The 27808-nt window shown below is 49.5% G+C and overlaps 1 protein-coding gene across 1 annotated transcript in view; it reads left to right on the top strand.

Annotated features, from left to right (window-relative positions):
* The window catches only part of LOC144330393 (uncharacterized), a 55084-nt gene that overhangs the window by 4563 nt on the left and 22713 nt on the right, over window positions 1–27808 (top strand). Inside the window, exons 2-3 of the mRNA XM_077941709.1 lie at window positions 15615–15731; window positions 25478–25595. The gene's annotated coding sequence lies outside the window, so the exon portion shown is untranslated. The remainder of the gene's footprint in view (window positions 1–15614; window positions 15732–25477; window positions 25596–27808) is intronic.

Genomic DNA, 27808 nt, shown 5'->3' with positions numbered 1-27808 from the left:
GGCCCATTTCAGTACTGGTGCTCAATGCATGTTTATTGAACGGATGCAAAAGGTCATGCCCACCATGTTCTCTAAGCTCCTTGCAGTCAGCAGCCGCCTGACTTATCTTTGGGCTCCCTCCCCTGGCAACAGCAAAGGCTGTGTCACCAACGCCTCTAACCATGCTCCCGAGGGGGGTCTTGCATACTTTCTCACAGGTCGTGTCCCAAGAGCCCATTTCACCAGTGGGGAACCTGACCCTGGGAAAGGTCGAGGCTGGCTCCCTTGGTCTGGGAGCTGGCAAGTGGTGCATGAGGAATTCCACCCAGCCCGCCCTGGCCACACTGCGATTCGGTACATCAGCTCAAAGGGCCTCTGCAGAGGCCAAGGTGATGGGAGAGTTGGCCACATGTGAGAATAAGCCCATGCCCTCTGGAGGGGACTCTACTTTGAGTGATAACACTTCTTAAAATGGTTAAGTCATCATTAAGACAAAAACCAAATACACTTCTGATTTCATTCACCCTGTGCACTCGTGGTCACCCCAGCCAAGGGAGACTCAGTGATGCAGGGGATTGAGAAGCAGCCACTGTCTCGATGCTCCCAGCATGGTGGGGGCGTCAGGGGTGTGAGCTGGAGTGGGGAAGGGGAGGGCAGGGTTCACTGGGGCAGGCTGAAAGGGCTTCACAGAGGAGGTGCTGCTTGGGTGAGGCCTAAAGGTCAGTAGGAATTACCTGTATGCAAGAGAGGATGGAAGGGAGGAGGACGACACAGTGGTCCAAAGGCCAGAGGGGTGAACCTGTAAGTCCCATTCGGACAACTGAGCTCAGCTTGGGGAGCTTGGCCCTCAGGAGCCTCCAGCACAGCACACAAAACCAGTCAGCCACAAAACCAGGAAGTGGGTGTTAAGCTGCTTCTACCCATGCAGGTAAAGTTGGAGAACCGGTGAGGTGATTTCCTGCAGAGAGGATCCTGGAGCAGAGTCCATGGCTGTGAGCCTCCAGACCTCAGGTGTGAAAGGTAGTGATGGGAGAGGGAAGGGCACCTCAGGTAGAGGACACAACCTGGACACAGGAGTGGAGACTGGATTGGGAGTAAAGGAGTGAGGCTGCCTGGTGCCTCAGAGCTGGAGGAAGAATGACAACTGAGACCAGACAGCTGGGCTGAGGCAGGACACCTGGGGCTGGCGGGCAGGAGGGCACGTGTACAGGGAGAGCCGCGGAGGCCTTTGGATACTCTAGCACTGTGTGGAGGATGGTGGAGAAGAGCTCCCGCTGCCCCCAGAGCCCAGCATGGGGATCCTGGGTAATAACCACACCCACCCACCTACCCAATGGGTACAGACCTTTTATCTCATTGGATTCACCCAACATCTTATGAAGAAGGCAGAAAAATTTATTCATTTTTCCAAAAAACATGATGCGTTTAGATCTGAGCTGGAATAACAGAATTTTCTTTTTCTTTTTACTTTTCCCTCCCTTCCTCCTTCCCTCCCTTCCTTCTCTCTTTCCTTTCTTTTTTGACAGGGTCTCATTCTGTCACCCAGACTGGAGTGCAGTAGCACAATCAGGGATTGCTGAAACCTCAACTTCCTGAGCTCAAGTGATGCTCCCACCTGAGCCTCCTTAGTAGCTGGGACTACAGGTGTGCACACCACACCCAGCTAATTTTTGTATTTTTGTAGTGACAGGGTCTTGCCATGTTGCCCAGGATGGACAGAGAACTTTCACATTCTGTATTATATATTTCTGAATTATTGTAAAATTTGATAATGAGCATATATTACCTTTGAAAAAAGACAATAAAGACTTTTTAAAAATAATGATCCAGACCGGGCACAGTGGCTTAAGCCTGTAATCCCAGCACTTTGGGAGGCTGAGGCGGGTGGATCACAAGGTCAGGAGATCGAGACCATCCTAGCTAACATAGTGAAACCCCGTCTCTACTAAAAATACAAAATATTAGCTGGGCGTGGTGGCATGCACCTGTAGTCCCAGCTACTTGGGAGGCTGAGGCAGGAGAATGGCATGAACCCAGGAGGTGGAGCTTGCAGTGAACAGAGATCGTGCCACTGCACTGTAGCGTGGGTGACAGAGCGAGACTCTGCTCAAATAATAATAATAATAATGATCCAGGCCAGATGTGGTGGCTCACGCCTGTATTCCCAGCACTTTGGAAGGCCGAGGTGGGCGAATCACTTGAGGTCAGGAGTTGGAGACCAGCCTGGCCAACATGGTGAAACCCCATCTCTACTGAAAACACAAAAATTAGCTGGGCATGGTGGCATGCGCCTGTAATCAAATCCCAGCTACTCTAGAGGTTGAGGTGGGAGAATCACTTGAACCCAAGAGGTAGAGGTTGCAGTGAGTCAGGATTGCACCACTGCACTCCAGCCTGAGCAACACACCAAGACTCTCAAAAAAAAAAAAAAAAAAAAAAAAAAAACAACAACAACAACAACAAATTCAGGACTAGGATACAAAATTGACTCTCTCCCAGATTAGCTGGATTTTCCAAATGTCCAAATATCACAATGCACACCCTCTTCATTCACACAGGCCCCTTCATGGAGACTCACAGCAGAGGTTGCCCTGAGGTCTCAGTAATTGATAAGATTCTTAACCTTAGGATCCCTATCCCTGTTTCTCTTTTGTACTGGCCACGAGGAAGCAGGATGTCAAATGTGAATTTCCCCTCCTTCTGCACTTGGCATTTGTGCAGGACCTTCTGCCATGTACTTTTGTTATTTGTTTTTAGAGACAAGGTTACTATGTTGTCCAAGCTGGTCTCAAACTCCTGGGCTCCAGGGATTCACCTACCTCAGTCACCCAAAGTGCTGGGATTCCAGGTGTGCGCCTTGACCGAGCCCGGCCTGCCATCCATTTTGCATACTAACTATACTCCTTTGTCTGACTCCTCTACCTTTATTTTACTTTATATTCATTTTTACTGAAGCTGCCTCTTCCTTTTGGAATGAGACAGGACACAAGTTGATACTTTTTTTTTCCTTTTGAAACGAAGTCTCACTCCATCCTCCAGGCTGGAGTGCAGTGGGCTTCAGCCTCCAACTCCCCGATTCAGGCAACCCTCCCATCTCAGCCTCCTGAGTAGCTGGGACCACAGGCGCACACCACCACACCTAATTTTTGTATTTTTTAATACCCGGCCACCATACAGGAGCCACCATATCTGGCCGGTACATTTTTTTCCTTAAAAACCATAGAAAAGGAACTGAAAGGGAAAAAAAACCTAACTAAAAGAGGGCAAGCACATTTGCTGGGTGCAGTGACTCACACTGTAATCCAAGCATTTGGGGAGCCGAGGTGAGAGGATCCCTTAAGACTGGGAGTTTGAAACCAGCCTGGGCAACATAGTGAGACTTCATCTCTACAGAACATTAAATTAGTTGGGCATGGTGGAGCAAACCTGCAGTCCAGCAGCTTAGGAGGCTGAGGTGGGAGGAATGCTTGAGCCCAGGAATTTGAGGTTACAGTGAGCCACAATTGCACCATGGTACTAAAATCTGAGTGACAGAATGAGACCCTGTCTCTAAAAAAGAAAAAAGAAGGCCAGATATGTTGGCTCACGCCTGTAATCTCAGCACTTTGGGAGGCCAAGGCAGGTGGATCACCTGAGGTCAGGAGTTCAAGACCAGCCTGGCCAACATGGCGAAACCCCTTCTCTATTAAAAATACAAAAAAGCAGCCAGGCATGGTGACAGGCACCTGTAATCCCAGCTACTCAGGAGGCTGAGGCAGGAGAATCACTTAAACCTGGAGGCAGAGGTTGCAGCGAGCCGAGATTGTGCCGCTGCACTCCAGCCTGGGCAACAGGGCAGGACTCCATCTCAAAAAATAATAATAATGATAATAATAATATGTTTTGGGAGGCTGAGGCAGATGAATTGCTTGAGCCCAGGAGTTCAAAACCAGCCTGGGCAACATAATGAGACCCTGTCTCTACAAAAAATACAAAAATGAGCTAGGCGTGGTGGCATGTACCGGTAGTCCCAGCTACTCAGAAGGCTGAGGTGGGAGGATGCTTGAGGCCAGGAGGTGTGGGTTTCAGTCAGCCGAGATCACGCCACTGCACTTCAGCGTGGGCGACAGAACCAGACCCTGTCTCTAAATAAATACATAAATAAAATGAAAAAGGTAGGTAATGTATTCACATGAGACAACAATTTGAAGGCACAAAAGGCTAGTGTTTCAGAAAGACTGTCAAGCCACGTCTTTCCTCTGCTCTCACACCAACACAGCAACCATCAACACGAAAGATTTCTGTGACCCCAAAATATATGGGGATTTCTCCCCACCAGCAAGCAAGCAATCAGTTCTGCAGCAGATGCCAGCTGGGTGTCCTCCAATTCAATTCCGACACCATCTATCTGGAGCTGGCCTCAGATCCCACAGGTAGCCACCCCCCTTCTCACATCAGTTGCCAAATCTGGGCCTCCAGAGCTTCTGGCTTCAAGTTGGGGTTCCCACAACCTCTGCTCTGGGTTTAATTTACTGGTGTGGCTCACAGAACTCAGAGAAACCTGTACATTTGCCAGTTTACTATAAAGGATGTTGTGAAGGATACAATGAAGAGACGCATTGGCGCGGTATTGGGGTAGGGCCTTGCTGGGCACACCACCCTCCAGGGGCGCTCCCAAGCCTGTCCTCTTGGGTCTCTATGGAGGTTTCCTAATGTCAGCATTTCTTCCCCCAGGGTATGGGGTGGAGCCTTCTCTGGAATGAGGGTCTTAGGACCCAAGATCAGAAAGGAGGACAAAGATTAGGGTCCTGCCTTGGGCAGATGAAAAGAGGCAGAAGACTGAAGAGATTCAGTTTCCTGAGGCCTAACACTCCCAACATTCTTTTTTTAATTATTCTTTTTATTTCCTTATTTTTTACCTTTTCAGTGGTGCTGACACTCCCAACATTCTAACAAAAGACTAACAAGGGCTCTGGGAGTTATGAGATAGGAACCATGGATCTCACACACACACACACACACACACACACATAAACATAGCCATGGGTAACATGGCTAAACCCCATGCCTACAAAAAAAAAAATTAGCTGGGTGTGGTGGTGCACCTGTAGTCCCAGCTACTTGGGCAGCTGAGGTGGGAGAATCGCCTGAGCCCTGGAGGTCGGGGCTGCAGTGGGCCAAGATTGCACCACTGCACTCCAACCTGGGCATGGGAGTAAGATTCTGTCTCAAAAAAACAAAACAAAACGTATTCTCATCACACCATAGCTAGTCAGTGAAAAGCCAGTCTTCCCCCAACTCTTTCCCCCAGCTCACCTCTCCAGAAGGGACGACTCCTAGCAGTTTCTTGGGTGTCCCCTCCGGAGACAGTCCTCACAAATATATGAAACATACGTAATATTCTACACTTTGCTTTTCACATAACACTGGAGTGGAGATCTTCCCATATTACAGCACAGAGCTTCCTCACTTTTCCTGGCTGTGTCATTGGCTATTGGGGGACACTAGGGTGCTGGGAGGGTGGTGCACCCCAACTCCAAGGGACAGAAGCTCTTGCACTTGGGACCTTTCCAGACCTTGCCCTATGCACCTCTTCATAGGGTGTTCACCTTTATAATCTCAACCGTAAATAATGACATTCAGAAATTATGATTGGGCCAGGTGCGGTGGCTCATGCCTGTAATCCCAGCACTTTGAGAGGCTGAGGCAGGCAGATCACCTGAGGTCAGGAGTTCGAGACTAGCCTGACCAACATAGTGAAACCTCGCCTCTATTAAAAATACAAAAATTAGCCAGGTGTGGTCGCACATGCCTGTAATTCCAGCTACTGGGGAGGCTGAGGCATGAGAATCGCTTGAACCTGGGAGGTGGAGGTTGCAGTAAGCTGATATTACACCATTGCACTCCAGCCTGGATGATTGAATGAGACTCTGTCTCAAAAAAAAAAAAAAAAAAAAAAAATATATATATATATATATATATATGATTGAATTAAGACTTTACTTCAGGCTAGGCATGGTGGCTCACACCTGTAATTCCAGCACTTTGGGAGACCAAGGCAGGCGGATCATGAGTTCAGGAGTTCGAGACCAGCCTGGCCAACATGGTGAAACCCTGTCTTTACTAAAAATACAAACATTAGCCAGACATGGTGGCGTGCGTCTGTAGTCCCAGCTCCTCGGGAGCCTGAGGCAGAAGCATTGCTTGAACCCAGGAGGTGGTGGTTGCAGTAAGCCAAGATCACACCACTGCACTCCAGCCTGGGCGACAGAGTGAGATACTGTCTCAAAAGAAAAAAAAAAAAAGAGTTTACTCCAGCTCAAAGCTTGAGGCTGTCCACCTGGGGAACACTGACTTCAGAAGAATGAATGAGTCAGGTCAGCTTCCAAAGCGGAGAAGGGAAGGTTTTGTTTATGTAGGCAGTTAACAGGATTGCAGCATTTTCCATGCAAGGTCAGTACATATGTTATGGCAATTTGATTGGTTATAGCTTGTCACATTCCAAGGAAGATTGCTTTAATATTCCGTGAGGAAGGGTGCTGATTTGAGGGGATCTATTTCTGGAGCCACAGTGCTTTTTCTAATCATTTATAGGAAAAGGCAGAAGCTGTAGAAGCTGCTACCTGACTCAGGCCACATAGCCACATTCCTTTCACGGCTCAAAATCGTTTTGGCTGGGTGCCGTGCCTCACCCTGTAATCCCAATGCTTTTGGCGGCCAAGGCAGGAGGATAGCTTGAGCCCAGGAGTTCAAGGTCACAGTGACTATGATCACACCTCTGCACTCCAGCCTGGGCAACAGAGTGAGACCCTGTCTCTATAATAATAATAACTTAAAGTTCCAATAGCTTTAGGTTTGAATTATTTAATTTCATAATAATAAATCAGCATATATAAAGTGTTTCCTTAAGCCGGGCGCGGTGGCTCACGCCTGTAATCCCAGCACTTTGGGAGGCCGAGACGGGCAGATCATGAGGTCAGGAGATCGAGACCATCCTGGCTAACACGGTGAAACCCCGTCTCTACTAAAAATACAAAAAATTAGCCGGGCGCGGTGGCAGGCGCCTGTAGTCCCAGCTACTCAGGAGGCTGAGGCAGGAGAATGGCGTGAACCTGGGAGGTGGAGCTTGCAGTGAGCCGAGATCGCGCCACTGCACTCCAGCCTGGGGCACAGAGCGAGACTCTGTCTCAAAAAATAAAATAAAATAAAATAAAAAATAAATAAAGTGTTTCCTTGAGTTTGTTTGTTTTAGAGATGGGGTCTCACTATGTTGCCCAGGTTGGAGTACAGTGGCTATTCACAGGCATGGTCATGCACAATGACTGCAGTCTCAAACTCCTGGGCTCCAGTGATCCTCCCACAGCTTCTCTGTTACCTGTGACTACAGGCATGTGCCCCCATGCCTGCCTGGCTCTATTTCCTTAAGTTTTTTTTTTTTTTTTTTGAGAAGGAGTCTTGCTCTGTCACCCAGGCTGGAGTGCAGTGCTGCAATCTCAGCTACTGCGGCTTCCACCTCCTGGGTTCAAGCGATTCTCGTGCCTCAGCCCCTCAAGTAGCTGGGATTACAGGTGTGCACCACCATGCCTGGATAATTTTTGTATTTTTTGTAGAGACGGGGTTTTGCCACGTTGGCCAGGCTGGTCTTGAACTCTTGACCTCAAGTGGTCCTCCTGCCTCAGCCTCCCAAAGTGCTGAGATTATAGGCATGAGCCACCGCACCTGGTCCTATTTCCTTAAGTTCTATGAGTCATTCTAGCCAATAATTGAACCAGAGGAGGTGGTCTTGGAAACCTCCAGCTTACAGTCGCTCAGTCAGAAATACATGAGGATGGATTTACATTTGGCTTCTGAAATGCGGGCAGTTTTGTGGGACTGAATCCTTAACTTGTGGAATCTCATGTTAATTCCAGGTAGATAGTGTCAGAATTGAATTGAATTCTAGGACACTCAGTGTTGGTCAGAGTGGGGAAAATTCACACACGTGGTATCAGAAGTACTCTGTGTGAGTGTAGACCAACTGTTTTCACAATTCGTGACCCAGGGATGCTTCTGAAACTTCATCACCCATGGGTGTCTTTCATTTATAGAGCTTCCTTGGCACAGAATTTAGGTATCGGACGCTGATTGGTGATTGACTTGTGACTGAACAATGGCCATGTTGAATTCATGCTCTGAAATCCGCGATACTGCAGTCTACGATTCATCCTTTCAACTTCCCGTAGTAAAAACTCAGGAGAAAAACAGCCTGATTCTAAATGGAGCAGCTCCGCTGGGAGTTGGTAGATAGGACACCCAAACTGCAGAGAAAACCCAGAATAAAGTGAAGCTCATTTTAAGAACTCTTGAGTCCAAAACCTTAAAAACACATGCACTTTTCGGCCCAGCAATTCCACTTCTAGGACTTTCCCAGGGTCATAAACCAGAGACTCAGATACTCCCCCAGGGTGGTTTCCACTCAAATTGGAAAAAAACTCAGTGTCCACAGAAGGGGGGCACAGAACTGGGGCAGTGGGGTTGTGGTTAAGTAAATGGAGATGTAGCCCTGGGACTGGGTCCCCTAGGCCGAGGGAAACATGAGCAGGAAATGGATAAATAGAAAGATAATCAAGTTTTAAGTCCCCAGAGAGAAGGCTGGTTACGAAATAGTATATGCAATGTGTTTTTTTTTTGTTCGTTTTTTTTTTTTTTTTTTTTTTTGAGGAGTCTCTGTCACCTGGGCTGGAGTATAGTGGTGTGATCCCGGCTCACTGCAACCTCCACCTCCCGGGTTCAAGCGATTCTCCTGCCTCAGCCTCCCGAGTAGCTGGGACCACAGGGATGCGCCACCATACCCGGTTAATTTTTGTATTTTTAGTAGATACGGGGTTTCACCATGTTGGCCAGGCTGGTCTCGAACTCCTGACCTCAAGTGATTCACCCACCTCGGCCTCCCAAAGTGCTGGGATTACAAGCATGTGCTACTGCACCCAGCCTACAATGTGGTTCTAATGTAAGATAACAAGTACTCTGAAGGGGTGGCCTGTCCCTCCACACCTGTGGGCGTTTCTCGTTAGGTGGAACGAGAGACTTGAGAAAAGAAAAGAAATGAGACAGAGACAAAGTATAGAGAAAGAAAAAGTGGGCCCAGGGGACCAGCGCTCAGCATATAGAGGACCCACGCCGGCACCGGTCTCTGAGTTCCCTCAGTATTTATTGATCATTATCTTTACCATCTTAGAAAAAAGGAAGTGGCAGGATAATAGGATCATCGTAGGGAGGTCAGCAGTAAGACACATGAATAAAGATCTCTGTGACATGAATGAGTTTAAGGAAAAGTGCTGTGCTTGATACGCATATGCAAACATCTCCGTAAACCTTTTTAGTGTATAAAGAGCAGCATTGCACTAGCACGTCCCACCTTCAGCCCTAAGGCGGTTTTCTCCTTTCTCAGCAAACAGAACATACAACATACGACATACAAACAGAACATACTCAGGTTTTACACCAAGATGTTCCATTGCCCAGGGACAGGCAGGAGACAGATGTTTTTCTCTATCTCAACTGCCAAGAGGCCTTCTTTCCTCTTATACTAGTCCTCCTCAGCACAGACCCTTCACGGGTGTCAGGCTGGGGGATGATTAGGTCTTTCCCTTCCCACGAGGCCATATTTCAGACTATCACATGGGGAGAAACCTTGGACAATACCTAGCTTTCGTAGGCAGAGGTCCGTGCGACCTTTGGCAGTGTACGTGTCCCTGGGTACTTGAGATTAAGAGAATGGGGATGACTTTTAACCAGCAAGCTGCCTTCAGGCACTTGTTTAACAAAGCACACCCCGCACAGCCCAAAATCCTTTAAACCTTGAGTCACCACAGCACATGTCTCTTGCAAGGACAAGATTGGGGGTAGGGTCACAGATTAACAGCATCTCAAGTACAGAACAAAATGGAGTCTCTTATGTCTACTTCTTTCTGCACAGACACAGTAACAGTCTGATCTCTCTTTCTTTTCCCCACAGTACTCATAGAAAAGAACAGATCGAGGCTGGGTGCAGTGGCTCATGCCTGTAATCCCAGCACTTTGGGAGGCCAAGGCGGGCGGATCACCTGAGGTCAGCAGTTCGAGATCAGCCGGGTCAACATGGTGAAACCCCACCTTTATTAAAAGTACAAAAAAAATGAGCCTGATGTGGTGGCAGGCACCTGTAATCCCAGCCACTCGGGAGGCAGGAGAACCCAGGAGGCGGAGGTTGCAGTGAGCTGAAATCACGCCATTACACTCCAGCCCCAGCAACAAGAGCAAGACTCCATCTCAAAAAAAAAAAAAGATTGAAAAGATGTACCAGAAAGTATTAATGGTGATTCTATTTGGGAGGGGTTTTCGTTTGTTGCTTTTGTTTTCTAACTTTCATGCATGCGACAGGTCATCATTGAGCAGATACTATGTGCCTGACACTGTGCTGGGCAGGTTCTGGAGACACAGCACGGAACAAAACAAAGGTCCCACTTCCCTGGGCTCACATTGCAGGGAGTACTGCCTGCAATAACATATGCATGTCACCTTCCTACTATGGGTTTGTTTGTTTTTTGAAACTGGGTCTCAATCTGTCACCCAGGCTGGAGTGCAATGTGACAATTGTAGCTTACTGCAGCCTCGAACTCCAGGGCTCAAGCTATCCTCCCCCATCAGTATCCCAAGTAGCTGGGATTACAGGTGTGTGGCACCATGCTCGGCCCTCTTTTTAGATTTTTCTTTTTTCTTTTTTTTTGTTTTGGTAGAGACAGGTTTTCACTATGTTGCCCAGACTAACAATATATATATATTTTTAAAGTTATTTTTTGCATTCTGAGTTAGGAATTAGTAAAAATAATATTAATTAATTAATTAATTTAAAAAATAAAGACTTGAACCTCCTATCTCCCTCTCCTCTCCCTATGAAGAAACAAATAAATTTTTTTTTGGTAAAACTTACCTTTTTGGTTTTTTTTGAGACAGATTCTCATTCTTTCACCCAGGCTTGAGTGCAGTGGTGCAATCTCCGCTCACTGTGACCTCCACCTCCCGGGTAGATGGATTTCTCCTGCCTCAGCCTCCCAAACAGCTGAGATTATGGGTGCACACCACCACGTCCGGCTATTTTTGTTTTGTTTTGTTTGTATATATATATTTTTTGAATATAATTTTTGAGATAGAGTCTTGCTCTGACACCCAGGCTGGAGTGCAGTGGCGCAATCTCAGCTCACTGCAGCATCTGTCTCCCGGATTCAAGCAATTCTCCTGCCACACCCTCCTGAGTAGCTGGGATTACAGATGTGGGTCACCACGCCCGGCTAATTTTTGTATTTTTAGTAGAGACGGGGTTTCACCATGTTGGCCAGACTGGTATCGAACTCCTGACCTCAAGTGATCTGCCCGCCCTGGCCTCCCAAAGTGCTGGGATTATAAGCATGAGCCACTGTGCCTGGCCCAAAATTTAAAAAATTTACTTACGCAATTCAGCAGATGTTTATGACTGAGCAGCTGCATTGATTGAGCGCCTGCTGGGTGCTGGGCACTGTGCCACAAGCTCCAAGTATCCAGGAGGTCATTTCATCCTCACGCCGGCCCAAGGAGAGAATATAGGTTACAGATGAGAGTCCAAGAGGTGGTAGATGCAGCAAGGAAACGTGTAGGTATTTGAAGGTTTTTTTTGTTTGTTTGTTTTGGTTTTTTTTTGAGACGGAGTCTTGCTCTGTTGCCCAGGCTGGAGTGCAGTGGCACGATCTCGGCTCACTGCAACCTCCGCTTCCTGGGTTCAAGTGATTCTCTTGCCTCAGCCTCCCAAGTAGCTGGGATTACAGGAGCCCGCCACCACGCCCAGCTAATTTTTAAAATTTTTTAATTTTTTTGAGACGGAGTTTCGCTCTTGTTGCCCAGGCTGGAGAAACTGCGCGTTCTCCAGCTAACCGCAACCTCCGCCTCCTGGGTTCAAACCATTCTCCTGCCTCAGCTTCCCGATTAGCTGGGATTACAGGCATGTGCCACCATACCCGGCTAGTTTTTTTGTATTTTAAGTAGAGATGGGGTTTCTGCATGTTGGTCAGGGTGGTCTCGAACTCCCAACCTCAGGTGATCCACCTGCCTCGGCCTCCCAAAGTGCTAGGATTACAGGTGTGAGCCACCGCGCCCGGTCTATGTGAAGGTTTATCTAAGCCCTCACCTCTCAGTGGTAGGCAGTCATTCGATAATACCTCAATGTGAAAAAATCAGTAACCATTAATACTGTGTAAACCTGTCACTTCCACGTATGGAGGGGAGAACCAGAAGAAACATCTAGAAGAGTACAAAATGGCTGCCTCTTCGGGGAGGACCCAGGGTGGGCAAAGCAAGGCAAGGGACTGCCTTTTATCATTGTAAGCCTTATAGTTCTATTTGTCTGTTAAAAATATGTACCTGTTATTAATTTTATTGAAAAGAAAAAGCTAGCCGGGCGCGGTGGCTCACGCCTGTAATCCCAGCACTTTGGGAGGCCGAGGCGGGCGGATCACAAGGTCAGGAGATCGAGACCACGGTGAAACCCCGTCTCTACTAAAAATACAAAAAATTAGCCGGGCGCGGTTGTGGGCGCCTGTAGTCCCAGCTACTCGGGAGGCTGAGGCAGGAGAATGGCGTGAACCCGGGAGGCGGAGCTTGCAGTGAGCCGAGATCGCGCCACTGCACTCCAGCCTGGGCGACAGAGCGAGACTCCGTCTCAAAAAAAAAAAAAAAAAAAAAGAAAAGAAAAAGCTAAAGTAAAAAAGAAAAAAGGAAGAAAATGAAGGATCAAAGAGGTGAAGTGATTTCCCCAAGGTAACACAGGATTCAGAGCTAAGTGTGTCTGAGTTCATACTTGGGATAGCCACAACCCTGCAGCCTTGCCCAGCCCTTGGCCTGTTGCTGGAGTTGGGGTCTACGGGACCAGCCTCCAACCTTGAAGACAGATCACCTTCTGCTATGAGATGTTGCTGATGTGCAAGCCTGTTGGAGACATTAACCTGATGAGCCTTTATGAAACAGAAAGGCCTTTTCACTTGTCTGACCTTGCAGGCTGATTTGTGGGGATTCAGTGTCCACCAAAGCCCCAGCCCAGTGCCATCAAATCAGTAGAGCGTTCTCTAAGTTGGCAGCATTGTTTTGCGAGCCCATGGATGAGCTGTTCTCCAAGGTCAGCCACAAATGTGTCAGAATTCAAACCCAGGGTCTGGGTTTGAATTCAGGTCTCAGTACCTGATGATCCTCAGCACAGTGGTGGGGCCAGTACTGAGAAGTACACGGAGTCTGGAAAGTACGGCCTGGTCTTGGCAATGTGGTGGAGGTGGGGCTGGATGGACCCTGGAGAGAGCAGCATGTGAAAGGCCCAGGTGCATGGCCTGGGAGCTGACATGGGACAGTGTAGCTGGAGAATAGAGCACAGGGTGGGAGAACCAGGGGGTTGCAGCGAGAGATGGGCAGAGATGGAAGCAGGGCTTTGAAGGGCCTTGCAGGTTGCCATTGGTCCCTTTGGCCCTGATATCAGGGTAGCAGTGAAGGCTCGTGGCCATCACAAATGCCTGTCTATGCTCACCTCTCCTCTCCGCTTTCCTTCCCACCCCCACCCCCACCCCCACAGGCCCTGACTCTCCCTTCCAGAGGCTGCCCATCAGTTTTCACCAGCAGAGCTTCAGGCCCCAGGCTGCCTGGTATGAGGGTGCCCTCAGCTCCCCAGGCCTGTCCCCAGAAAGTCCAGCTGGGGGACCCAGGCAGTCATTCAGCCTCTGGGGCCTCCACTGACTCCCTCCCAGGGCTGCCATGGGCCTGAACATCAAGTAGCCTCTAAAGTGCCTGGCAGGGGGTCTGGTACTCAGATGATGCCCAGGGATGTTAGTTCCTTAGCCATCGTCCCGCTCCTTGGTTTATATCAACACACAGGTATTAACGTGCCTTCTGTGAGCCACTCTCTGCTTACTGGGGAGATACAGAGATGAAGTCAGTGGGTGTAGACAAGCAGATGGCAGCACAGGGTGGGGTGGTCGGTGCCAGTGGGAGGAAGATGCACAGGGTATGAAGAAGCCCCAGAAGGCCCTTAACCCAACCCCAGCGGGGGCTGCAAAGAACAGTCGGAGCAAGCGAGGGGGAGGGGAAGAGGGAAAGGGCGTTCTGAGCAGAGGGCACAGTCTGGGTGAGTCTAGGCCGGCAAGGAGCACGTGGCACGCCGCGGGGGTCTGGCGGGAGGCCTGGCAAGGATTTGTGTCTTTATCCCCAAAAAGCCACTCCGGGGTGTGAAGCACCGCCGCTAGGTGGGGAAGGGAGGCAACAGCAGCGGCTCCAGAGCACCTGAGCGCAGGTCCGAGGGCCCGGAAGAGCGGAAGCAGCGCCGCTCAGGTCTCCGGCCCCGCTCTCTGGCCGAGGTGTCAGGCCTGACGCCCCGCCCACAGCTCGCTGAAGGGCTACGGGACGCGTGGGTTCAGACTTTGCCCCCCTCGCTGGTTGGCCCGAGCAGAGGACACATGACCCAGAGCGGCCAATCCTCGCGCCTCAGGGACCCATGCCCACTATTCGGGAGCCCGGCCCGCCTGATTGTCCCGCGCGGGAGCCTTCGGAAGACTGGCCGGCAGGGGGCGACAAAGGGCAACTTGAGCCGCCGGGACGCGGTTGTGGAGGCCTCACGGCTGCCGGGCAGTAGCGATTTCCAGGACGGCCGGGCGACCAAGTTAAGTGACCTTTTTATGGCGTGTGTGGTCGCCGAGGCTGCCCCGCGTCTGACATCCCCGGGGCAGTGGGCCCTCCTTCTGTGGCCTGGCGCTTGGTTGCTGGCCCACCCCGCTCTGCCAGGCCTCAGTTCCTAGTCTCTTGAGGGTCTGGGCTTCTGCAGGGACGTAGGAGTTACAAAACGCGTCCTCTGCCCATGTCCCCCCGTGTTATTTGAGGTCTTGACCTCCACCTCCCAGAGCTCACGCTGCTTCCTCCAGGAAGCTTGTCTCACTCGAGCCCCACCCCTGACCCCCGTGCTCTTGGGCCCACAAACAAGCCCCTGGGCCTTGACGCATGGTCATCTGGGGACGCCTGTCCCAGAATGCAGAGCCTGGGCAGAGCCCCCTCCCCAGCCAAGGCCCCAGGTTCGTTGGGGGTCCTGAGGCTGGTAAAGGCCGCCTTTCGTCAGGCTGAGGCCATGAACGTGGCATGGGCCATCGCCATCCACAGTCGACTAGGAGGAGATGCAAAGGGAGAGGCCCCTGCCGAGGCCTGGGGTCCCCACGAGGCGCGGGAGTTGGGGAGCCGAGATGTGTCCCCTGACCTCTCCCACCCCGCCCTGAGCCTGTCCCCATCTGGACTTAAGCTCTCGACCACTTCAGAAGTGGGCGGGTGGGGGGTGATAATTTGCCAAGACATGCACAGAACAAAGCTTCTGGAAACAGGCTCTTCCAGAATTCAGCAGAGCCTGCTGGGAAGGCCACTCACCCCCGCGGGTGCAGCAACGGTTTTGCCAAAAATACGGGACATGAAATTAAGCCTTACCTGTTTATCTTGGTGATAGCCTCTCCCAGAGGTCAGCTCTAAAAGGGAAAAAAAGTCTATCCCCTGTTATAAATAAATAAATAAACACACACACACACACACACACACACACACACACATATATATATATATATATATACTTTTTTTTTTTTTTTTTGAGACAGAATCTCACTGGTTGCTCAGGCTCGAGTACAGTGGCGCAGTCTCGGCTCACAGCAAGCTCCGCCTTCCGGGTTCAAGCGATTCTCCTGCCTCAGCCTTCCGAGCAGCTGGGATTACAGGTAATGGCCACCATGCCCAGCTAATTTTTTTGTATTTTTAGTACACATGGTGTTTCACCATGTTGGTCAGGCTGGTCTCAAACTCCTGACCTCAGGTGATCCGCCCACTTCAGCCTCCCAAAGTGCTGGGATTAGAGGCATGAGCCACCACGCCCGGCCTGTTACCATTTTATCGAGTGTCGTATTTTATATGTATATATATATATATATATATATATATTTTTTTTTTTTTTTTTTTTTTTTTGAGACGGAGTCTCGATCTGTCGCCCAGGCTGGAGTGCAGTGGCTGGATCTCAGCTCACTGCAAGCTCCGCCTCCCGGGTTCACGCCATTCTCCTGCCTCAGCCTCCCGAGTAGCTGGGACTACAGACGCCTGCCGCCTCGCCCGGCTAGTTTTTTGTATTTTTTAGTAGAGACGGGGTTTCACTGGGTTAGCCAGGATGGTCTCGATCTCCTGACCTCGTGATCCGCCGGTCTCGGCCTCCCAAAGTGCTGGGATTACAGGCTTGAGCCACCGCGCCCGGCCTTTTTTTTTTTTTTTTTTGAGACGGAGTCTGGCTCTGTTGCCCAGGCTGGAGTGCAGTGGCCGGATCTCAGCTCACTGCAAGCCCCGCCTCCCGGGTTTACGCCATTCTCCTGCCTCAGCCTCCCGAGTAGCTGGGAGTACAGGCGCCCGCCACCTCGCCCGGCTAATTTTTTTTGTATTTTAGTAGAGACGGGGTTTCACCGTGTTAGCCAGGATGGTCTCGATCTCCTGACCTCATGATCCGCCGGTCTCGGCCTCTCAAAGTGCTGGGATTACAGGCTTGAGCCACCGCGCCTGGCCTATTTTATATTTTACTCATTTTTTTTTTCTTGACTAGTTACATTAACTATTGATTTATACACACACACACACACACACATATTTTGCATGAATAGTTCTGTTGGCCAGGCGTGGTGGCTCACACCTGTAATCCCAGCACTTTTTTTTTTTTTTTCCGAGACGGAATTTTGCTCTTATTGCCCAGGCAGGAGTGCAATGGCGCAATCTCGGCTCACTGCAACCTCCTGTGCCCGGGTTCAAGTGATTCTCCTGCCTCACCCTCCTGAGTAGCTGGGATTACAGGCATGTGCCACCACTTCCGGCTAATTTTTTGTATTTTTAGTAGAGACGTGGTTTCTCTATGTTGGTCAGGCTGGTCTCTAACTCCCGACCTTAGGTAATCCACCCACCTCAGCCTCCCAAAATGCTGGGATTACAGGCGGCTCCGCCGCGCCCAATCCCAGCACTTTGAGAGGTCGAGGTGGCCGGATCACCTGAGGTCAGAAGTCCGAGACCAGCCTGGCCAACAGTAGAGATGGTGAAACCCTATCTCTACTAAAAATACAAAAATTAGCTGGGCGTGGTGGTGGGCGCCTGTAGTCTTAGCTAGTCAGGAAGCTGGGGCAGGAGAATCTCTTGAACCCAGGAGGCAGTGGTTGCAGTGAGCAGAGATCGCACCATTGCACTCCAGCCTTGGCAAGAAAGCAAGACTCCGTCTCAAATTTAAAAAAAAAAAAAAAAAATGGCCGGGCGCAGTGGCTCAAGTCTGTAATCCCAGCACTTTGGGAGGCTGAGGCGGGCGGATAACCAGGTCAGGAGATTGAGACCATCCTGGCTAACACGATGAAACCCCGTCTCTACTAAAAATACAAAAAAATTAGCCAGGTGAGGTGGCGGGCGCCTGTAGTCCCAGCTACTCGGGAGGCTGAGGCAGGAGAATGGCATGAACCCGGGAGGCGGAGGTTGCAGTGAGCCGAGTTTACGCCACTGCACTCCAGCCTGGGTAATAAGAGCAAAACTCCGTCTCGTGGTGGCGGGGGGGAAGTTATATTGTTTACCTCTTTTCTAAGTCATCATTTTACACTTTTTATTATTTCTTTCCTTTTGTCTCCATTGATTTTTTTTTTTTTTTGAGACTGAGTCTGGCTCTGTCGCCCAGGCTGGAGTGCAGTGGCCGGATCTCAGCTCACTGCAAGCTCCGCCTCCCGGGTTTACGCCATTCTCCTGCCTCAGCCTCCCGAGTAGCTGGGACCACAGGCGCCCGCCACCTCGCCCGGCTAGTTTTTTGTATTTTTTAGTAGAGACGGGGTTTCACCGTGTTAGCCAGGATGGCCTCGATCTCCTGACCTTGTGATCCGCCCGTCTCGGCCTCCCAAAGTGCTGGGATTACAGGCTTGAGCCACCGCGCCCGGCTCCATTGATTTTTTTTGTTTGTTTTTTTTTACCCCTAACTTGTTGAGTTAGATGCTTCGTTCATTAATTTTCATTCATCCTTATTAACATGAGTATTTAAAGCTATGAGTTTCCCTCTGTGTATTGCTTTAGCTGTTTATCTTAGATTCTGATATGCAGTGTTTCAGATGTTGTTTTCTAGATGTTCTGAAGTTTCAACTCGATAGCCTTTCTGATCCAAGAGCAACTTAAGAGTTCTTAAACTTACAGGTAGTTAGGTCATTTTGTTTTCTAGTTTCATTATTAATTTCCAGTTTGATTTGCATTGTGATTAATGCAGTCTGTTCTACATATATTTAGAATATATTGATTTTTAAACAATAATTTAATATGTAGTTGATCTTTCTGAATGTTGAACTGTCCATCTGCAAAGGTGTAGTCTGTTTTTAGAGTAGAGGGTTTGATATAAATAAATCTATCTCAATAATTATATTATTAGGTCTTCCCTAAACTTACTTAACTTTTTGTACACATACTCTGTGAGAGGTGAGTTAAAATTTCTTTTTTTTTTTTTTTTTTTTGAGACGGAGTCTCGCTCTGTCGCCCAGGCTGGAGTGCAGTGGCCGGATCTCAGCTCACTGCAAGCTCCGCCTCCCGGGTTTACGCCATTCTCCTGCCTCAGCCTCCCGAGTAGCTGGGACTACAGGCGCCCGCCACCTCGCCCGGCTAGTTTTTTTTTTGTGTTTTTAAGTAGAGACGGGGTTTCACCGTGTTAGCCAGGATGGTCTCGATCTCCTGACCTCGTGATCCGCCCGTCTCGGCCTCCCAAAGTGCTGGGATTACAGGCTTGAGCCACCGCGCCCGGCCGAGTTAAAATTTCTTACCACTGGTGTTTTTATTCTTTCTCTTTGTATTTCTTTTGGTGTATAAATGCAGATACTGTGTTATTGGTGCATATTAGTGCATGTTGTTTGGAATATAGTAGATGATGGTATATAGTAGATGATGAATGCAAGTAATTGTGACTTACATTCATTATTATTATAAAGTGCTCTTCTTGGTCTCATGTTTTGTCCTGAATTTGATCCCTGCTTTCTGTTTGTGCACATTTGCCTATTACCTCTTGTACCATCTTTTTATTTGCATTCTTTCTGAGTTGACTTGTTTGGGGAGTGTCTTTTGCTTCCTGCTTAGGGTTGAATGTCAGCAGGCATTTCCCTTTAAAGATGAGTTTAATCCAACTGGGCACGGTGGCTGATGCCTGTAATCCCAACACTTTGGTAGGCTGAGGTAGGCAGATCACCTGAGGTCAGGAGTTCGAGACCAGCCTGGTCAACATAGTGAAACCCCATCTCTACTAAAAATTAGCTGGGCATGGTGACACGTGCCTGTAGTCCCAGCTACTCAGGAGGCTAAGGCAGGACAATTGCTTGAATCCAGGAGGTGGAGGTTTTGGTAAGCCACAGTCATGCCACTGCACTCCAGCCTGGGCAACAGAATGAGACTCCATCTCCAAAAAAAAAAAAAAAAAAAAAAAAAGGTCAGGCACGGTGGCTCACGCCTGTAATCCCAGCACTTTGGGAGGCCGAGGCGGGTGGCTCACGAGGTCAGGAGATTGAGACCATCCTGGCTAACATGGTGAAACCCTGTCTCTACTGAAAATACAAAAAATTAGCCAGGTGTGGTGGCGCACACCTGTAGTCCCAGCTACTTGGGAGGCTGAGGCAGAAGAATTACTTTAACCTGGAAGGTGGAGGTTGCAGTGAGCCAAGATCGTGCCACTGCACTCCAGCTTGGGCGACAGAGCCAGACTCCCTCTCAAATAAATAAATAAATAAATAAAAGAATAGATTAATCCATTCGTGGATTAATAAATTAATGGGTTAGCATGTGAGTAGAACTACATAGATGCCTGAGGGCTTGATGGAAGGCTAACCTTGAGAGTAATTAATTTAGGTATCTGGCAGAAGAAATTTATTTCTCTTCTTTTCTTTTTTTCTTTTTCTTTTTTTTTTTTTTTTTTTTGAGAGGGAGTCTCGCTCTGTCGCCCAGGCTGGAGTGCAGTGGCGCGATCTCAGCTCACTGCAAGCTCCGCCTCCCGGGTTCACGCCATTCTCCTGCCTCAGCCTCCTGAGTAGCTGGGACTACAGGCGCCCGCCACCACGCCCAGCTAATTTTTTGTATTTTTAGTAGAGACAGGGTTTCACTGTGGTCTCGATCTCCTGACCTTGTGATCTGCCCGCCTCGGCCTCCCAAAGTGCTGGGATTACAGGCGTGAGCCACTGCGCCCGGCCTTTTTTTTTTTTTTTTGAGACAGGGTCTAGCTCTGTTGCCCAGGTGGAGTGCAGTGGCACAATCTCAGCTCACTGCAACCTCCACCTCCTGGGCTCAAGTGATCCTCCCACTTCAGCCTCCCAGTAGCTGGGATTACAGGTCCACGCCACCATGGCTGGCTAATTTTTTGTATTTTTAGTAGAGACGGGGTCTTGCCATGTTGCCCAGGCTGTTATGGAACTCCTGGGTTCAAGTGTTCTTCCCACCTCGGCCTCCCAAAGTACTGGGATTATAGGCTTGAGCCACCTTGCTTGGCCAGAAGAAATTTCTAAGTGTGAAGTGAAATAAAATGCAGAGACGAATCTCTAAATTGAAAGCATTTTATTTGAGAAGCAAGAATGGCAATTTGGGGCATATAAACAGACCAGGTAGTTTTCAGTATGTCTGAAGAACAAAGAGAAGGTTGGAGGTTTTATAAAAGAGAAATGTTATACGTTGTTTTAAAAGGAAGTTCATGGCTATTAGTAAAGTTTTGGGGAGCTGACAAGCTTTGGTGAGCAATGAGGATGCCATGGGTAAAACTAGTCTTAGAGTTGCACCAAGTTGTTCCAGTAACCTGTAGGTAAACCGGTGTCAGGTTACAACAGGCAGTTTCAGCAGCCAGGTTTGCAGAGAATGACGTTCTTGGAGCAATGTTATGTGACCCCAATGCTTTTTCCTCCTGGCCTCTCAACTCTGTTTTAGTTGGATCTGGCAACAGTAACCTGATTGTATGATCAACTTTCACATTAGCAAAATGGAGACGGAGCTGCATGGTGACTTATACTAATTATTCTTTTTTTTTTGTTTGAGATGAAGTTTCGCACTTGTCACCCAGGCTGGAGCGCAGTGTCGTGAATTCAGCCAGTGCCACCACACCTGGCTAATTTTTGTGTTTTTAGTAGAGATAGGGCCTCACCATGGTTGTCAGGCTGGTCTTGAACTCCTAGGCTCAAGTGATCCACCTGCCTCAGCCTCTCAAAATGCTGGGACTATAGGCTGGGCCACCATGCCCAGCCCTGCCTAATTTATTTTAAAAAGGAATTTATTTCTTACAGTTACAGAGGCTGAGAAGTCCCAGGTCGAGGGGCCACATCTGTTGAGGACCTTCGTGTTAGTGGGGGCTCTCTGCAGAGTCCTGAGGCAGTGCAGGGCATCACATGGTGAGGGCTGAGCATGCTAGCCCACTCTCATGATAACCCGTCAATCCAAGAGCACACTAAGCCCTCATGACCCAGTCACACCCTAAATGCCCTACCTCTCACTATTGCTACATTGGGAATTAAATTCGAACATGCATTTTGTTTGTTTGTTTTGTTTGTTTTGAGACAAAGTCTCATTCTGTCACTCAGGCTGGAGTGCAGTGGCATGATCTTGGCTCACTGGAACCTCCACCTCCCTGGCTCAAGTGATTCTCCTGCCTCAGGCTCCCAAGTAGCTGGGATTACAGGTGCCCACCACCACTCCTGGTTAATTTTTGTATTTTTAGTAGAGATGGGGTTTCACCGTGTTCGCCAGGCTGGTTTTGAACTTCTGACCTCAAATGATCCACCGGCCTCAGGCTCCCAAAGTGCTGGGATTATAGGCGTGAGCCATCACGCCCAGTCTGAACATGCATTTTGGAGGGGACAAATATTCAAACCATAGCATTCTGCCCGTAAGTTCCCCAAAACTCATGTCTTTCTCACATACAAATATAGTTATTCCATCCTTGTAGCCCCAATGCTGTAACTAATTCCAGCACCAACTCAAAAGTCCAAAGTCCAGAGTCTCATCTGTAATCCCATGAAATCAAAACAAGTTATCTACTCCCCAGATATAATGGTGGCATGGGCATAAGGCAGACACTCCCATTCCAAAGGTAGGAAGAGGCTACATGAAAGGAGGAACAGGTTCCACGCAGCTCTGCAACTCAGCTGGGCAGGCATTAAGGGTTAAAGCTGGAGAATGATCTCTTTTGACTCCATGTCCTGCATCCTGGACACACTAGGACAGGTTGGGCCCCAAGGCCCAGGCAGCCCACTCCTATGGCTTTGCTGGAAGCATGTCTGGCTGTCTGGGTTGGAGTGCAGTGCCTGAGGTTTTCCCAGGTGGATGTGGCATGCTGCTGGGGCTCTGTAGTTCTGGGGGCCTACAGTGGTCCCACTCCCATGGCCACACTAGCCATTAGCCTGGTGGGGACTCTGTGCTGCAGCTCAGACCCCACATTTCCTCTGGGCATTGCTCTACGGGGGGCTGTCTGTGGTGGCTCTGCCTTTGTGACAAGTCTCTTCCTGGGTCCCCAGGCTTTCTTTTGCAATCTGGGTGGAGGCTGCCAAGCTTCACAGCTCTTGTGTTTTGCAAGTCTGCAGAATGAAGCTGGGCACGGTGGCTCATGCCTGTAATCCCAGTACTTTGGGAGGCCAAAGTGGGAGGATCATGAGGTCAGGAGATCGAGACCATCCTGGCTAACACAGTGAAATCCCGTCTCTACTAAAAATACAAAAAAATTAGCCAGGTGTGGTGGCAGGCGCCTGTAGTCCCAGCTACTTGGGAGGCTGAGGCAGGATAATGGTGTGAACCCGGGCAGAAGAGGTTGCTGTGAGCCAAGATTGCGCCACTGTACTCCAGCCTGGGTGACAGAGCAAGACTCCATCTCAAAAAAAGGAAAGAAAAATTAGCTGAGCGTGGTGGTAGGCACAGGAAAGAAAAATTAGCTGAGCGTGGTGGTGGGCACATGAAGTCCCAGCTACTTGGGAGGCTGAAGCAGTAAAACAGGAGACTCGCTTGAACCTGGGAGGCAGAGGTTGCAGTGAGCCGAGATCACATCATTGCACTCCAACCTGGGCAACAAGAGCTGAACTCCATCTCCAAAAAAAAAAAAAAAGTCTGCAGAATGAGCGCCGTGTGAACTTCTGCCAAGGTTTACGACCTGTACCTTCTGATACTGCAACAGGAGCCGCACCTGGGGCCCTCTGGAGCCACAGGTGAACCAAGCATGGAGCGCTGTGCAGGGGTGTGGGGAACAGAGTCCCAAGGCAACCCTGGGCAGCAAGCCCATGGAGAGCCACCCCCACCCCCAGGCTTATCCCCTGACACCACTCTGCCTCCTAGGTCTCTGGGCCTGTGACGGGAGGGGCAGCCTCCGTGCTCCAGGGCTCTCTGCGTGCCTTTGGCAGTGTCTTTCTTTTGTCGTCTTGAGGCATGACACCTGGCTTCCTTCTACGTGCTAATCTCTTTAGCAAATATTCACTGGGCTACACCCATGGTTTCCTCTCCTGAACGTACTTTTCTACCCTCTATATGGCCAGGCTGAGAGTACTCCAAATCCTCCTGCTCCGCTTGCCCTTTTTTTTTTTTTTTTTTTTTTGAGACAGGATCTCACTCTGTTGTCCCAGGCTGGCGTGCAGTGGCGTGATCTCAGGCCACTACAGGCTCAACCTTCTGGGCTCAAGCGATCCTCCCACCTCAGCCTCCAGAATAGCTGAGACTATATAGGTGCACACCACTGCACCCGGCTAATTTTTTGTATTTTTAGTAGAGATGAGGTTTTGTCATGTTGCCCAGGCTGGTCTCAAACTCCTAGATTCAAGGATTCCACCCACCTCCCCCTCCCAAAGTGTTGGGATTACAGGTGTGAGCCACCAGGCCCTGCCTCTGCTTTCCTTTTAATGATTAAATTCTGTCTTTAGATTATTCCTCTGCTCCTGAATCTTTTTTTTTTTTTTGAGACAGAGTCTCCCTCTGTCGCCCAGGCTGGAGTACAGTGGCGCAATCTTGGCTCCTGCAACCTCCGCCTCCCAGGTTCAAGGTATTCTTCTATCTCAGCCTCCTGAGTAGCTGCAACTACAGGCACATGCCACCACGCCCGGCTAATTTTTGTATTTTTAGTAGAGACGGGGTTTTACCATATTGGCCAGGCTGGCCTCGAACTCCTGACCTCGTGATCCACCCACCTCAGCCTCCCAAAGTGCTGGGATTACAGGCATGAGCCACTGCACCTGGCCTCCTGAATCTTATACTAAGAATAATTAGTGCCCGGGCGCGGTGACTCACATCTGTAATCCCAGCACTTTGTGAAGCTGAGGTGGGTGAATCACTTGAGCCCAGGAGTTCGAGACCAGCCTGGCTACCCATGGCAAGACCCCATCTCTACTAAAAATACAAAAATAGGCTGGGCGCGGTGGCTCAAGCCTGTAATCCCAGCACTTTGGGAGGCCGAGACGGGCGGATCACGAGGTCAGGAGATCGAGACCATCCTGGCTAACACGGTGAAACCCCGTCTCTATTAAGAAATACAAAAAACTAGCCGGGCGAGGTGGTGGGTGCCTGTAGTCCCAGCTACTCGGGAGGCTGAGGCCGGAGAATGGCGTGAACCCGGGAGGCGGAGCTTGCAGTGAGCTGAGATCTGGCCACTGCACTCCAGCCTGGGTGACAGAGCGAGACTCCGTCTCAAAAAAAAAAAAAAAAAAAAAAAAATTAGCCAGGTGTGGTGGCGTGGGGCTATGGTCCCAGCTACTTGGGAGGCTGAGGCACGAGAATTGCTTGAACCAGGGAGGCAGAGGTTGCAGTGAGTCAAGATAGCAGCACTGCATTCCAGCCTGGGCGACAGAGCGAGACTCTGTCTCAAATAATAAAATAAAATAATTTAGCCAGTTTTAGATGTTCTGTTGTAAGCAACAGAAAGAAGACTAAGACATCACATATTTTATATATATATATAATATCCTTGTGTCAGAGGTGTTTGAACTAGAGTGATTCCATCTTGAATAGGAGCCGGGTAAAACGAGACTGACACCTGCTGGCCTCATCCCAGGAGGTTAGGCATTCTAAGTCACAGGGTGAGATAAGAGATCATAAGAGAGACAGGTCACAAAGGCCCAGCTGATAAAACAGGATGCAGGCCAGGCGCGGTGGCTCACGCCTGTAATCCTAGCACTTTGGGAGGCCGAGGTGGGCAGATAACCAGGTCAGGAGATCGAGACCATCCTGGCTAACACGGTGAAACCCTGTCTCTACTAAAAATACAAAAAATTAGCTGGGTGTGGTGGCAGGCGCCTGTAGTCCCAGCTACTTGGGAGGCTGAGGCAGGAGAATGGCGTGAACCCGGGAGGTGGAGCTTGCAGTGAGCTGAGATCACGCCATTGCACTCCAGCCTGGGCGACAGAGCGCGACTCTGCTTCAAAAAAAAGAATAAACCAGGTAACATATGCCTGTGGTCCTAGTTACTAGATCATCTCTTTTTTTTTTGACACAGGATTTCGTTCTGTCACCCAGGCTGGAGTGCAGTGGCGTGATCTCAGCTCACTGCAACCTCTGCCCCCTGGGCTCAACTGATCCTCCTGCCTCAGCCTCCTGAGTAGTTGAGACTACAGGTGTGTACCACTATGCCCAGCTATTTTTTTGTACTTTTACTAGAGACAGGGTCGTGCCATTTTGCCCAGGCTGGTCTCAAACTTCTAAGCTCAAGGGATCCACCCATCTCAGCCTCCCAAAGTGCTGGGACTACAGGCATGAGCCACCATGCCTGGCCTGAACAACTTTTTTCTTTTTTTGAGACGAAGTCTCACTCTGTCGCCCAGGCTGGAGTGCAGTGGTGCGATCTTGGCTCACTGCAACCTCCGCTTCCCAGGTTCAAGCGATTCTCCTGCCTCAGCCTCCCGAGTAGCTGTGACTACAGGCGCCACGCCCAGCTAATTTTTGTATTTTTAGTAGAAACGGGGCTTCACCTTGTCGGCCAGGATGGTCTCGATCTCTTGATCTCATGATCCGCCCACCTCGGCCTCCCAAAGTGCTGGGATTACAGGCATGAGCCACCAATCCAGGCCCTGAACAACCTTTTAAATGAAAATGAAACTCTGTCCCTCAAACAATCTCTGCAGAGGTTCACCAGTGGTCATACTGTAACAGTGGAAAAGAATGGACACAACTAACTCCATTTTTGTTTGTTTGTTTGTTTTGTTTTTGAGATGGAGTCTCACTCTGTCTCCCAGGTTGGAGTGCAGTGGCACGATCTCGGCTCACTGCAACCTCTATCTCCCAAGTTCAAGTGATTCTCTTGTCTCAGCCTCCCAAGTAACTGGGATTACAGGTTCACACCACCACGGCCAGGTAATTTTTGTATTTTTAGTAGAGACGGGGTTTCACCATGTTGGCCAGGCTGTTCTCGAACTCCTGACCTCAAGTGATCCACCCGCCTCAGCCTCCCAAAGTGCTGGGAATACAGGCGTGAGCCACTGCGCCCAGTCCTCTTTTTTTTTTTTTGAGACAGAGTCTCGCTCTGTCCCCTAGGCTGGAGTGCAGTGGCGCAATCTCAGCTCACTGCAAGCTCTGCCTCCTGGGTTCACACCATTCTCCTGCCTCAGCCTCCTGAGTAGCTGGGACTACAGGTGTCCGCCACCATGCCTGGCTAATTTTTTGTATTTTTAATAGAGACGAGGTTTCACCGTGTTAGCCAGGATGGTCTCGATCTCCTGACCTCGTGATCCACCCGCCTTGGCCTCCCAAAGTGCTGGGATTACAGACATGAGCCACTGTGTCCGGACAGTCTTTTTTTTTTTTAAAAGGCCTTTACAACTCGGCTCACTGCAACCTCCACTTCCAAGGTTCAAGCGATTCTCCTGCCTTAGCCTCCCGAGTAGCTGGAATTACAGGCATGTACCACCATGACCAGCTAATCATGTAAAATTAACTCTGGGATTAGAGGGGAAGTAAGTAAGCCAGGAACTATGTTTTGTTAAGGATTTATAGGAGCATCGTGACCCTTGACTAAGGACAAAGAAGTTCCCAACCTCCTCAGACCCTCGCTGGCTCCCAGATGTCTGTGGTCCTCCAACACCTCCTGATCCCAAGCCCTGCTCATGGTTTCCCCATACCTCCCCTCCCACAAAAAGCCTCTGATCAGCCTGAAAAAACTGAAGATGGGACTTTATATTTTATTTATTTATTTTTTTGAGACAGAGTCTCACTCTGTTGCTCAGGCTGGAGTGCAGTGGCACCATCTTGGCTCATTGCAACCTCCACCTCCCAGGTTCAAGCAATTCTCTTGCCTCAGCCTCCCAAGTGGCTAGGATTATAGGCACCTACCACCACACCCAGCTAATTTTGTATTTTTAGTAGAAACGGGATTTTGCCATGTTGGTCAGGCTGGTCTGGAACTCCTGAGCTCAGGTGATCCACCTGCCTCGGCCTCCCAAAGTGCTAGGACTACAAGTGTGTCCAGTTTTTGCAGCTCTAGACCTCACCCATTCTCTGAGACTCAGCCTAACATCACTTCCTTCTAGAGAGCACCCGTCCTCCTCCCAAGGCCCTATCACATCCTGACAATGGTAACTGGCCATGGTGCCACTCCTAGAAGCCCTGGCTTCCCTCCATCCTCTGACTCTTGTCTTTGCTTCCTCTCCAAGACATGAGCATCCCTGGACAGAGCTAGAACAGCCACAGAGCTTTCTGGGATAAGTTTTGGAGTCAGACAAGACATTGGTTTCTTGGTTCCCCTGAACTGCAATTTCCATCGTCATAAAATGGGGCTATTGATAGTTGTTCACCACTGTGAGGATAGATGGCTGCCTTGGGCTGGGCGCTGGGG

The sequence above is a fragment of the Macaca mulatta genome, chromosome 7, assembly GCF_049350105.2.
Source record: "Macaca mulatta isolate MMU2019108-1 chromosome 7, T2T-MMU8v2.0, whole genome shotgun sequence".
NCBI classification, from domain to species: Eukaryota; Metazoa; Chordata; class Mammalia; order Primates; family Cercopithecidae; genus Macaca; species Macaca mulatta.
This window is presented reverse-complemented; position numbering and strand designations above follow the sequence as displayed.